Raw genomic sequence first — 12,303 nt, 5'->3', positions numbered from 1 at the left:
GCTTAGGACTCATATTGCACTGCTGGAAATAGTTTATTTTGATGCATATGCTGCTTTTTTGCAAATTTGCAGTATAATATTTATTTTCGTTTTTCCTGCAGTGTATAAAAATTGGTGTATTTCAAAAATAAAACTATGAAGACACTCAAAATAAATTTCCTGTGGTGGGAAACTATTTTGTGCAACTTTTTTGTATTTACAGTTTTGAGGGATAAGCCTCTTAAATTTCTCTAACTACAAATATATGTTAAAAAATCAAAAACGATTTTCAATTTTTTTGTAGTTTATTGCACTTTTTTGCAATTTATGTAATTACTATGCACTTAATGAATACATATTATTAAAATCTGGGCTATAATGGTTGTATTGATGTATAGCAACTTGAAATGCTCCCAAAAATGGCTCCACAGCATGTAAAAATATAATATAAGCTCTGGCGGACTTGGTTCTATGGTAGGTCTTAAAGGGTTAAACTGAGCGTAAATAGCACTTTTCCGAAATAAAGTCATCTCTGTCAAATGAATAAGTGAGGGGATTTTCGATTTCGGCATTAATAGCATCAAAATACACAGCGTGAAATGCCAAGAGGGTTAAAGAAGCAAGTTCACACCAGTGACTGATACTCACAGAAGTGCACACACTTGACAGATAATCAAGCACACATATACTGAGATGCTGGTAGTGCAGGTCTTTTTAAGTTAAATTTGTGAGTAACGAATGTCCCACAATGTGTCAAGTATTTACATCCTGCTTATTCTGATGACATGATCTGATGTGAACAAAATAGACACCTCGGAGAAATTCTTTCCATCAACTTAACTGAAGAAGCCATATGATAACTTGTGGTAGGATAGTGCTATTCACCTGGATTGGTACTTATGGTTGCTTCCTTTGTGTGTGTGTGTGTCTGACGATGAAACAAACAAGATATTACATGTTAAATTTATAAAATCTTTGGTTAAACCAGCCAATCTAATAACCTAGTGGCTGTAGCCTCATATTTAGCATTCATGCAAACTCCAAATTCTGATTATTTTCAGAGACATTATGGAGGCGATTTTAATCTCAGTGTAACTCTTTTGGAGAATCTGCAACTTTTTTGACAACCCAAAATGTAGTCAATATTTTTGAAAGATGTTCCATAATTTTGTTTTTCACTGCTGCTTTTTTACTGCACTTAAGACTACACTGGGAGTCTCCCATCCTGCATGCCACAGCAGGTAATCATACTGGCTTGACCTCCGTTCATATTGTCTGTTCTCTTAAATAGCAGTAAGATAAAATGGACTAAGAGCTGATATCCATCAGGGAATGGGACCCACAGTGACTTTACTAGACACTGTGGGATCATTAGGGCCTTTAGACTTGATGGGATATTGTGTTTTTATGAGCTCTGTGCAGTAATCCATTAATAGGTCTGACACACCATTAGGCTTTATTGATGTCCAATGCGTGGGCTCACATGAAAACACCATTATTTGTCATGATCAAAGTTTAACGCTGACACACAGTGATTTAATGGCGCTACAGGCTGCTGAGACCCCTGTCTTTAACCTTCAAGGGCATCCAGGTTGATAAGACATGCAAGTTGCACCAGTATACTCATATCTACCAGCTGCTGCCATGGATTATTTAACTTTATATACAACACTTTTTTGGTTTCCTCAAGTGTGGCACTGAAAGTAAATTAGTAATTGTATTTAACAACAGCGAAAATGCATCTGTTGTAGTGAGCAGAGTTACAATGTAGTTCCTCCAGCTGAAGCATTGTCTCTACATTACAGGAGAAATAATTCTCTTCAGGTTTCTCATTGCAGAGGGCCTCATTTATTAAAATGAGCGTACATCTCTTATTTGTTTAGGGTTTTTTTTTTGTAATGCTGAGTTTTAACATTTTTTACAACTGTGCAGTATTCTTGCAGAACAACTTGCGTGTGCAGACTTTCTTCACTGCCCTCTAGGGAAATCTAATATGTATTTGCATTCTCTTAGGATTTTGAAAGGGTGTTGTAACATTAATAATTTCTTAAAACATAAAAGAAGAACTGTGGCTGTTTTTGATGTATCATAAGTACTTCTGCCAGATAAGCATTTGAGTGAGTTTAGAAGTGGGTTTGCTGGAAGAGGTTGAAGAAAGGTAATGTATTTGTAGTGATGACATCGTGATGGGTAACCCAGCCAAGTAAGAAACACAAAGGACATCAACTCTACATAAATTTGATTACTATTGAAATAAAACTCATCTGTTGATGATGAGGTGTGATACATTTTGGAAAGCAATTTCAAAATATCACCTGTTCCTAAAAAGCTTAAGGTGATTTTTGAGTTGAGTTTGAGAAAACTCAAAAATGCATCTTTCAATATTATATCAGGCAATATTATATTTTTTCTTCTAAGACAACTTATAAACTTCAACATGACTATTGATAAATGTCACCTAAGTGGTTAGGGTCCTTAGGTTATGTATAAAAAAAAATGTGGAACACAAAAGGTGGAAATTAGTTATCCTGGAAGGATAGCCTGGGGGTCCGGTACAGTCTTTATATCTCAGTCCTGTGACTGGCTTATCTAACTACTCAACAGATTCTACTCAGTTTACAAAGGCAAAGGAGATTCATTCATTTGCTTTTTGTTTCTCAAAGCCTTTCGTGTGTAGTCTATGAACAAATTTATAACAATACAAATCATGTATTTGAAGCGGATGTGGATCAAGGGACGGATTTCTTATGAATGTTTTAAACAAGTCTTTAAATGGAACTAATTAACTGCTGCTAATGATTATTATTGTTCTTATTGGATACAGAATATTGATTGAAAAGATTTTTGCGCTTTGCTTACTTTTGATAAACCCCTAACTCAAATTCAACGGCCAAACAGCACAGAGGACATAAAACACTGCAGACACAGAAGATAGATCTTTTTTTAGGGCCACACTTGCTGGTTGTTATCACTGTTTCTTGTCAAAATTATGATTATGATTTCTTATTTTTTAAAAAGTGCAGTGAGCTCATTTTCTTGGGTTGACAGATCAGGTGACTCTTGTCCTCCACCTGCTACATTTTATTTTATTTTGGTCTTTGTTCAAATACTTTTCTTTTGTTAAGTTTCTGCAATAAATATATTGCAGTCTTGTGTTTTGTTTTTTTTTGTTTTTTTATTAAACTGTTGTTCCTACCCAAGACGCTCCTTGGACATTATTGTCTCATTTTCTTCACTCAGAAACACTCTGCACTCACGAATTTTACTTTGATGCCAGCATGCACTATTTAATGCTTGCACAATTCAACAGTATTAGTCAATGAACTGGTATCTATTTAGAACACAAACATGACTCACCAATTAATTTTATCTAACCCTGTGCAATTTTACTCTACTCTATTCATGTCCTCCCAGGATTTTGTGAGGCACGGTTGAATGAAAGATGAGCCTGAAACTTTCAAAAATCTGTTGTCCTCTGCATTTGCAGGTATCTTATAAAGTGAGATACCCACTAACCACCCCTAATCTGTAGAGGAGAGATGTAGTTAGCAGCTTTTCCACATCCCTGTAGCACCTGGCAGCAACCCGTCGGTCTGCTCTCTCTGAGCAGCAGCCCGTGGACAAGAATCGATCAGCTTTCCATCTCCATAGGCTCAACCTCGTTTCCTCATTGTTGCTGTTTCCAGTTTTTTTTCTGGAAGCAGCTTAAAAACGTCCCCATGCAGTTGGAATAAGCACACCCTTACTTATGTGTCAGCCCATACTTAAATTACCAAATTACCATTATCAGATCAAAAAAGTATGACAGCTTATACCAAGCACATGATCACACATATAATTACCTTATAATAATGCAGCAATACTGCTCTGGTGTTGAAGTGGGCTGTTTGTCTTCTGTTAAATCTTTCATGGGTGGGCTTTCTTCTTTCCAAATGGTCTGGGGGAAGGGAAACTGATGGCAGAATCTTCGCAGTGTCTTTGACGTGCACAGTTGTGTCAGGTCGTATTACTGATTAATGCTTTTTTCAAATCAGTCCTGTTTCTTTCTGGGTGCTGAAATAACTTGTGCTCGTCCACAAGGACAAATAAAGGACAGATAAACTAGTTTTATGTAATTTCTTATGAATGACAGGTCATATTTTGCATACATCACCTGCTCGGTTTAATCAGTCACTTAAATTCAGGCAATATGTCTTTCCTATATGATTTTTTTTTCTCGTTATACTGCCCCTGATCTAATCTATTTTGTCACATAAAAAATATAATCATAGAGAAGAAGCTTGATATCAATCACCTGTCTGCAGTCCTGCCAGGTAGTTAAGGGCATCCAAATGACACTGAAGCATGCTGGGACTTGTATGCTCTGTGTGGTTAAGCCCTGTTGCTCAGGGTTAACTTCCAGACACCCCAATGATGAATGATAGTTATCTATTTTTAACGGCTTGATATAGATCCATCAGCTTCCTCTGGAGAGTCCTCCTCAGCATCACTCTCACCTTTGGAGGAGATTTTCCAGGTCGCCAAGCCAAGGTGAAAAACAAAACAATGCACATGAGTGCTCAAATGTAACAGAGAAAACACACTACCACAGACATGCATGCCTGTGGACGAATTGTGTCATACACAGCTCTACCTCTTTTCTAGTGGACATATGGAAATGTCAGCGCCTCCCACGAGATGTTTGCTAATGTCAGGACATGTGGCTGGCATGGACCTGGGCCACGCATACACTCTGTCCAGCTGTGTTGGGGACTTCTGGCCAACCCTGCATCCCCCCCTGTGTACCCCCCTCTGCCTGCACCCCCAGGAGGGAAACTAATTGTGAGTGTTATTGATTGCCACAGCAGATCTGTGCTGTCCAGCGGGTAAATAAGATGGATGGAGTTGTCAGGTTGTCATCAGGCAAGGTTTTTTGACAGCATGCCTCAGGGCGTGTACAACACAGCCCAGGTTAACTGAGGCATACACAGAGCAGTGAGGCGGTGCAGTGCTGCAGCTTTGACTTTGGATAGAAATATGGGGAATGAAAGCTGTCCTCTTTTATTACACAGTGCAGAAATATTTCACAAATTGTGATTCAAAAACTTGCAATTGAGGACCACTGTGACTGAAGGAACCAGCTCAGATCGCAAAAGGGACAAATGCGAAATTTGCTCTGGTGGCATTTGTGCAGGGATTTCATTTCAAAGATTGAGAGATTCAAAGATTTTTCATTGTCAGTTCTTTACATGTATGGGGCATATAGGAGAATCGTAATACTGGTTTTCACTTGTCTTACTGTAAAAAGTAATGAAGAAAAATAAGAGACACTGGGGAAATATGTAAACGTCACACCTTGTATTAGTGCAAGATATAAATAAAATAAATAAATTAATAAATAGAGCAGTTTGTTAGTGGTAATTGGACAGTAGTGGAATGACCAACAACAGCATTTACGACAGTGGTACATTTTTTATAGTTTTAATGCAGCTATCTCTGATAGTCTACTTTTTAAACAGATTACATTTTTTTAATGTAGAGGAAAAACATTAATAAATCATTGGGCTTCGCTTATTCTAAAAACATATCCTTGCAGGAATAATGGATCTGTTATTTCAGAGTTCATTTCACAACATTTAACATTTGTTAAGTGTTGTGAAATGAACTTAAAAAAAAAAAAAAGAAATGTACTGTTATTTGCATATTTTGAATACATTTGTGGGTTCTATAATACCCTCACAGATGGTTAATATGTTTTAAATTTTGTCAATAACACAGAAAAGCTGTGTCAAAATCATTCTACTGAAACTCACCGTGAGGCTTCATAGACACTTTCATAGTCTATGAAACCTGCGAACTTTCCCTCTTTCTCTCTTTCTTGTTTGCTTTCTTGATACTTGTCTTTAGAGGGAAAATGAATTCATAAACATCTGCACCTTCAGTGATTTGCTTACAGGTAAACATTCTGGGATTGAGTAACCAAGAGTAGAACCAAAGGCACGGATTTGACATTACTCGGTCTGTAATCACAGATTTAATGATAAAAGTTGGGTTCATAAACAGGTAAGCAAACAAAGTGATGAAGGTCCAATATCCAAAAACAGTCAAAAACTCCAAAAACGCGCAACCAGATATTTCTACTGTATTGCTAATGATTGAATTATAAGTATGATGACTATGCCTCACCATTTAACACGTTTTTGTGCGTCATTGCAGCAAAATTTAATCGCCTTAATTCTACACTTCAGACTGTAAACCATCAACAAATGTTTTACAGAGCTGTTAACACCATGTATACTTTATTAGCTCATGCACGAATCACCACCACATTACTGATTATACTCCAACAGAATAATGTTACGCACTTTGCATGTGCATCGAGCTTTTAGTGGTATATTAGGATTCATAAGACCTCTCCAAAAGCAAAGAGAACTGAATAAGAATCAGGGCCGTCAGTATTCTTGTGCTGCCTCTCCGCTCACCAGACTTTCCAGATTGTGTGCAAAGTAAACACCGCTCTCGGCGAGGATTGCCTCTAAATGCTGTTGAGGATTTGAGTGATTATAAAGGAAATGAATATAGAGGAAGCAGCGATGCCTTAGTTGACCCTCTCATAATGCAAGCATCCCTTTACCACAAGGCAGTTTTTCTGCTGCATTTAAGCCATTCAGTGGATAATTTTCATTTTTGAGTGATGAAGTAAAGTGGGGGGAGTGACAGAGTGGTGTAGTGGCTAGGAAGAAGGCTCTAGGGTCGAATCTACCCAACGGCCGGGGTTGTCCTACGTGGAGCTTGCATGCTTCCCCCATTCCCACCTGTTCTCCCTCCAGGCAATCCAAAGTCGTGCTTGTTAGGTTAACTGGTGATTCTAAATTGCCTGTAGGTGTGAATGTGAGTGTGAATGGTATTCTGTCTTTTTGTGTTTTCCCTGTAATGGACCAGCAAACTGTCCAGGATGTACCCTTTCACTCACTCCATGACAGCTGGGATAAGCTCCAGCCTGACTGTGACTCTGAACTGGGTAAGCAGTTAAAAAAGTGGATGGCTACATGGAGGTTAGATGGATTAAAGGTGTAGCATGACTTGATCAAGAGGCACAGCAATTAGTGTGTGGGTTTGTGTTGAGAGGCACGTCCAGAAGTTTATATTTTATGGCTCAAATACCAGTGGGAGCAAAGAATGAATGATAATTTTTTTCAAACTTGTCAGTGTACACCTGCCATTTCTCTCTGCATCAAGCTGTCGTCACAACATTTGTTCTGTGTATCAGTCACCTCACTCTTCAACTGCCTGTATACATTGCTCCTAACTACAGTGGTGCCAAAGAACTTCCCTTGCAGTGCAATCTTATTTTTCTGTCATATCATGTATTAAGTGGATGAGCAGAAAAGGATGGATGGATGGATGGATTAAGCATTAAGCCTCATACACATGCTGTTGTGTGCGCCTTGAGGTGAATGTATTTGTTTTCTGGGACTTACTGACAAGGTAAACTCTGTTTTATCCTCCTGACCCTGTCTGTTCAGTCTGTTTCTTGGGGTTTTCCTTGATCTTCATGATGGTCACATAGCCTGGAAAATACCTGACAAAACCACATGACTAGTGGAACTCTGTGAGCTTCCAGCTGAATCTAATTCAACACAGAAAGCACCTGTTTTAGATTATTTTTGACTGGTATTAACATGCTATAATGATACAATAAAATTTTCTCCATTAGCTCTTTCGTTACATATTTGTCTAAATACCCTGATATTAGTGTTGTTGGACTTGTTTATGGGTGGTGGCATGGTGGTTCACACCGTTGCCTAACAGAAGAGTTTCGCCATGCATGCTCTCTGCATTCTCTCTGAGTACTCCACCTTCTTCCATGTCCAACCACATGCTTGTTAGGCTAATTGGCAATGCTGGATTTGGTTAAAATAAACCCAAATCAGACTTCCTTAAGTAGGAAGGATGGCAGGAGTCTGTTGCTCTTTCAAACAGGACTTTTAGCTCTGAGCATTCAAAAAATGCTCTTACTAGTACATCAAGGCCCTGGGGCCAAAGGACGCTTCTTGTATATCTCTTTAATCCCAGCAACTTCTGACAAAACAAAGGTATTTGGCAGCCAGGGACGAGAACGTGTTGTGATAACACAAAAGGATATATCAGTTTCTGATATAAACTGACGTGTCCTCCAATAACTGCATTTTGGGACCTTCTTCATGAACAGTATAATGGGCTTTCTTGTTGTTTGGTACCTTTTCCAAACATGAAATTTCCGATGGCATCACAGTAATGCATCATTAATTCACAGGTGTCTGTAAATTCTAGTAAAAAAAATATCGCTGGGCCTGGCTGACGGCATTGTGAGTCACAGTAGCTCAGTGATCAGTGTTAATGGAAAGACTGTGAGACAGCAGGCATTTATGTCACACCAAATGAGAAGCAGCTGTAGACACTTGGGTGAGTTCTTCATCTCGGAAATGTTACACAAGTAAAGGTATTTACATGTTCTCGTCCACCTTCTCTTTTTTGCCTTCTAGAGGGTCTCACATTTCTTTGCTCTGCACGACAGCGGCCCATTTACAGCAGAATGCTTCATTCTGCCTCAACTATCATTGGTGGTGTGACAAAAGAATTGAAAGTCAACAGATTATGTTTACTTCCAGAACAGAGCTTATCAAAGCGTCGTTAGGCTGCTGTGATGCTCCCTTTTTATATTTGCGACTAATGATCCGTGTAATATCTGTCCTCCAACCTCCCCCCCACCCACCCGGATGTGCTGTTTTCCATCAAGGCAAGGCTATTTGGAATACTGTGTGGAGTATAAGTGTGTGTGTGATCTATTTTTCAAACTATATGAATGACCCTTTGAAAGAACTGCACAATTTGGGACACAAGGACGATATCTTTTAAAGCTCAGAAAAGAGCAAAATCCTTACAATGTTGCAGCTTTAAACATTTAGACCCCATTTATACCTACTCTTAACATATGATCTGTACCTAGATTGTCTGATCTATGACATGATAATGAAAAACCTGAAAATATACAAGTATTTACTAATTAAATTGCCTTTAATTTTAAGTTAACCTCTGCAGGTCTGTAACTTTCGACTAATGCTGGATCTGGAAAAGGAACTCTTTTAATCAGATACTCCCATAGCTAAAACATTTCGATGGTGATTTGGTTAAAGTTAAAGAAAATAAAATCACTTAGACTTAGCGCAGCCTAGGCATGCTATAGTATATTATAGCCTTGTATGTTTCTGCTAATAAAAGGGGCTCATGCATATAATAGCCTACAGAAAAATACATCTGACGCGTCTTCCCACACAAATGACACAAAGAAAGATATAAAAAGAGGTGCCAGTCAGTCATCATGAAGATAAAAGTCACATTTTTCCATCTTATACTTTGGATCTTCAGGAAGGTTTGACCTCCTATCTAAATTCTCCTTGACACACTTCCATGCTCTGCATCAACACAGGCTGCTCCTCTGACAGGAGCAGCTGGCCCATGTGAGATGCCGCGTGCTGCGCTCATGTATGTGTGGAGAGGTGGATTAACATGATGGCAGGCTGTACATATGGCAGAGATCAAACAATTAACCTGCTAGTGATTGGCCTTGCCATTAGGGTGCAGTAATTAGAGCTAAGTGGCCCTGAGACCAGACTGGAGTAACAGGAGAGCTTGCTGCAGGGAAGAGTTAGACTCTCAACGTCTGTGCAAGTCTGTGCGACCTCTGGCCTCATGCTTCTTGACACATTTCAGGTTCTGCAGCACTGTTGTTAGGTGCTGGGAATTTCATGTTTTACTCGTGTTTTTCAACACCACTGCACAACTTTTCTTTCTGGACTCATATAAATCCACTATGTAGATATGTTGAGTAAAAATATGTAGATATTGTTTTGCCTGTGATGTATGCTTTGGATCTTTGCACTTAATATCCGAATATACCCTCATACTCTGTTTGTATGTAAGTATTTATCTTACCTTGTAAGTTGTCACTGTGTTCCCGCTCTGATGTTACAGAGACAAATACAACCTGCTTCCCTGCACCGAATAAAGCGATTCTTCATCTGATTCAGGTATCGATTTTGCAGGGCGCTACAAGTGTAGCTATTTTGTTCGAAGTTCTGCATTAGAAAGTCAGTCAATGGGTTGTTTAATCTTATCTAACCCCTGGGACTATAATTGATGGAAGTGTGCTCTTAAACTTAACAGCTTAAAAAGATTTAAGCCCATCCTGTGAAAGGAGCAGGATGTACATAAGTGCAGTGTGTTGCACTGTTTTACTGAATAGATATCGCCTATTTAAAGTGAAACAAGCAGCAAAGTAAGCCTACATCTTCTCAACACACACGATAAGACACTTTGGCATACATGGTCTGGTCGTAGGCATATAACTATTTATGTAAACTCAGGGTATATGCTGTTATCTTTTATCCTCATTTCATTGTTATATCCACATATTTTGATTCGAGTATACTGACAGCTTAAATTCAGTACCAGAGAAAACATGATGTACATTGTTACTTATAATCTACTGACATAAGACAGTCCAAACCACTCATCTCGTTATAAGCAAGATAAATAAGCTATATTATTGCTCACACATTTTGATGTGATTGCTTCAGAGATAAGAAGCTTTAACTGCATCTCAAGGTTTTTACTCAGTGAAAGGAGCAGGTCCAGCTGTCGTGCTTACATCACAAAACATCAAGTGGTCACATTTGGAGATGAATTGTAACCCCCGGTCTACAGAAAAGGTTTCTGGACTTGAATCTAAATGGCCTTCTTGATATTTCTCCAGAGGTCCGCTCACTCCTGGTGGATGACCTTTGAGCTGTTCTCTGTCAATGGTATGATGGGCTTTAGCCTGGCATTCTCTGATAGCTGATTTTGAATGCTTTTAGCCTTCATTCATTCTTCATTCGTCTTTTTTACAAACACCGTTCTCATTAGAAATGCTGATATCATTTTATATCATGTTACAGAAATTACATGCACGGGTTTCATGACGACAGGGAACATCTTTACAAAACTTTATCTCAGTTTTCACATGAAAAGATTTAGCTCCATTTGTACATGTGAAGTTAGTGCACAGAGGTCCCAAAGGTCAAGAACAAATTATCGTGATCAAATTTAGAAGACATGTTTGGATTAGCTCACTTCGAATGAATATGAATGAATATTCTTTATTGTCATTGTCACAGGTACAATGAAATTGAAAGATGTCTCTGGTCAGTGCAACATCACAAAAGATAAATACTTAAAAACTATAATTAAATACTTAAAAACTATAATGATAGGATATAAAAGATAGAAATACATATAAAATACAGTATTCTCATACCGTAGATACACCCAAGCAATCCAGGCCTAAGGCCCCATACAGACACTCAACATACGACCTAGTTGATATATCACTCAAACAATCAATCACTCAATCAATTTGTTAGCGCATCCAACAAAACATGTCTGAAAGCATTCCAACATCAAGGGCACAAATGACAACAGGGGCAATGAAAGTCATCTACTTTTAGTAGCATTGAGACATGATATTGCAATTGGGTAGAAACTGTGTTTGAGTCTGTTAGTCCTTGTGTATGTTGTTCTGTACCGTTTACCTGAAGGCAGCAGTTCGAACATGGAGTGACCAGGGTGTGAGGTGTCCTTTATGATGTTATGGGCTCTTTTGAGGCAGCGGGAACTGTGTAGGTCTTTCAGTTTGAGGAGAGGGCAGCCGATTGTCCTTTGGGCAGCGTTGATTACTCCCTGGAGTGCTTTCCTCTGAGCCACTGTGCAGCTAGCGTACCATATGCCTATGCAGTACGTTAGTATGCTTTCGATGGAGGCTCTGTAGAAAGACACCAGCAGTCTCTGTGTGATGTTGTTCTTCCTAAGCACTCTCAGAAAGTACAGTCTCTGTTGTGTCTTTTTCAGTAGCTCAGAGGTATTCACACTCCAGGATAGGTTTCCCTCTATGCTGACTCCCAGGAAGCGGAAGTCTGCCACCCTCTCCACACAGTCGTCGCTGATGATTAGTGGTTGGATTTCTGTCTTGTGTCTTCTGTAGTCAATTATGAGTTCTTTGGTCTTTTTCGTGTTTAGGAGAAGGTTGTTATCCTTGCACCATGAAGACAGCCGCTCCACCTCATCTCTGTAGGCAGACTCATCTCCCCCAGATATGAGCCCCACCACAGTAGTGTCATCTGCGAACTTTACAATGGCGTTGCTCTGGTGGGCGGGGGTGCAGTCGTGTGTATAAAGCGAGTAGAGCAGTGGACTAAGCACGCAGCCCTGTGGCGACCCAGTGCTTAGATTTAGGGCTGGAGATGTGTAACATCCCACTCTCACTCT

The sequence above is a fragment of the Diplotaxodon limnothrissa genome, linkage group LG10 (genome assembly GCF_057381915.1).
Source record: "Diplotaxodon limnothrissa isolate DT_005_m linkage group LG10, D_limnothrissa_male_GT1.1, whole genome shotgun sequence".
Classification (NCBI taxonomy): Eukaryota; Metazoa; Chordata; class Actinopteri; order Cichliformes; family Cichlidae; genus Diplotaxodon; species Diplotaxodon limnothrissa.
The sequence above is the reverse complement of the archived record's forward strand: the minus strand, read 5'-3'. Positions refer to the sequence as shown.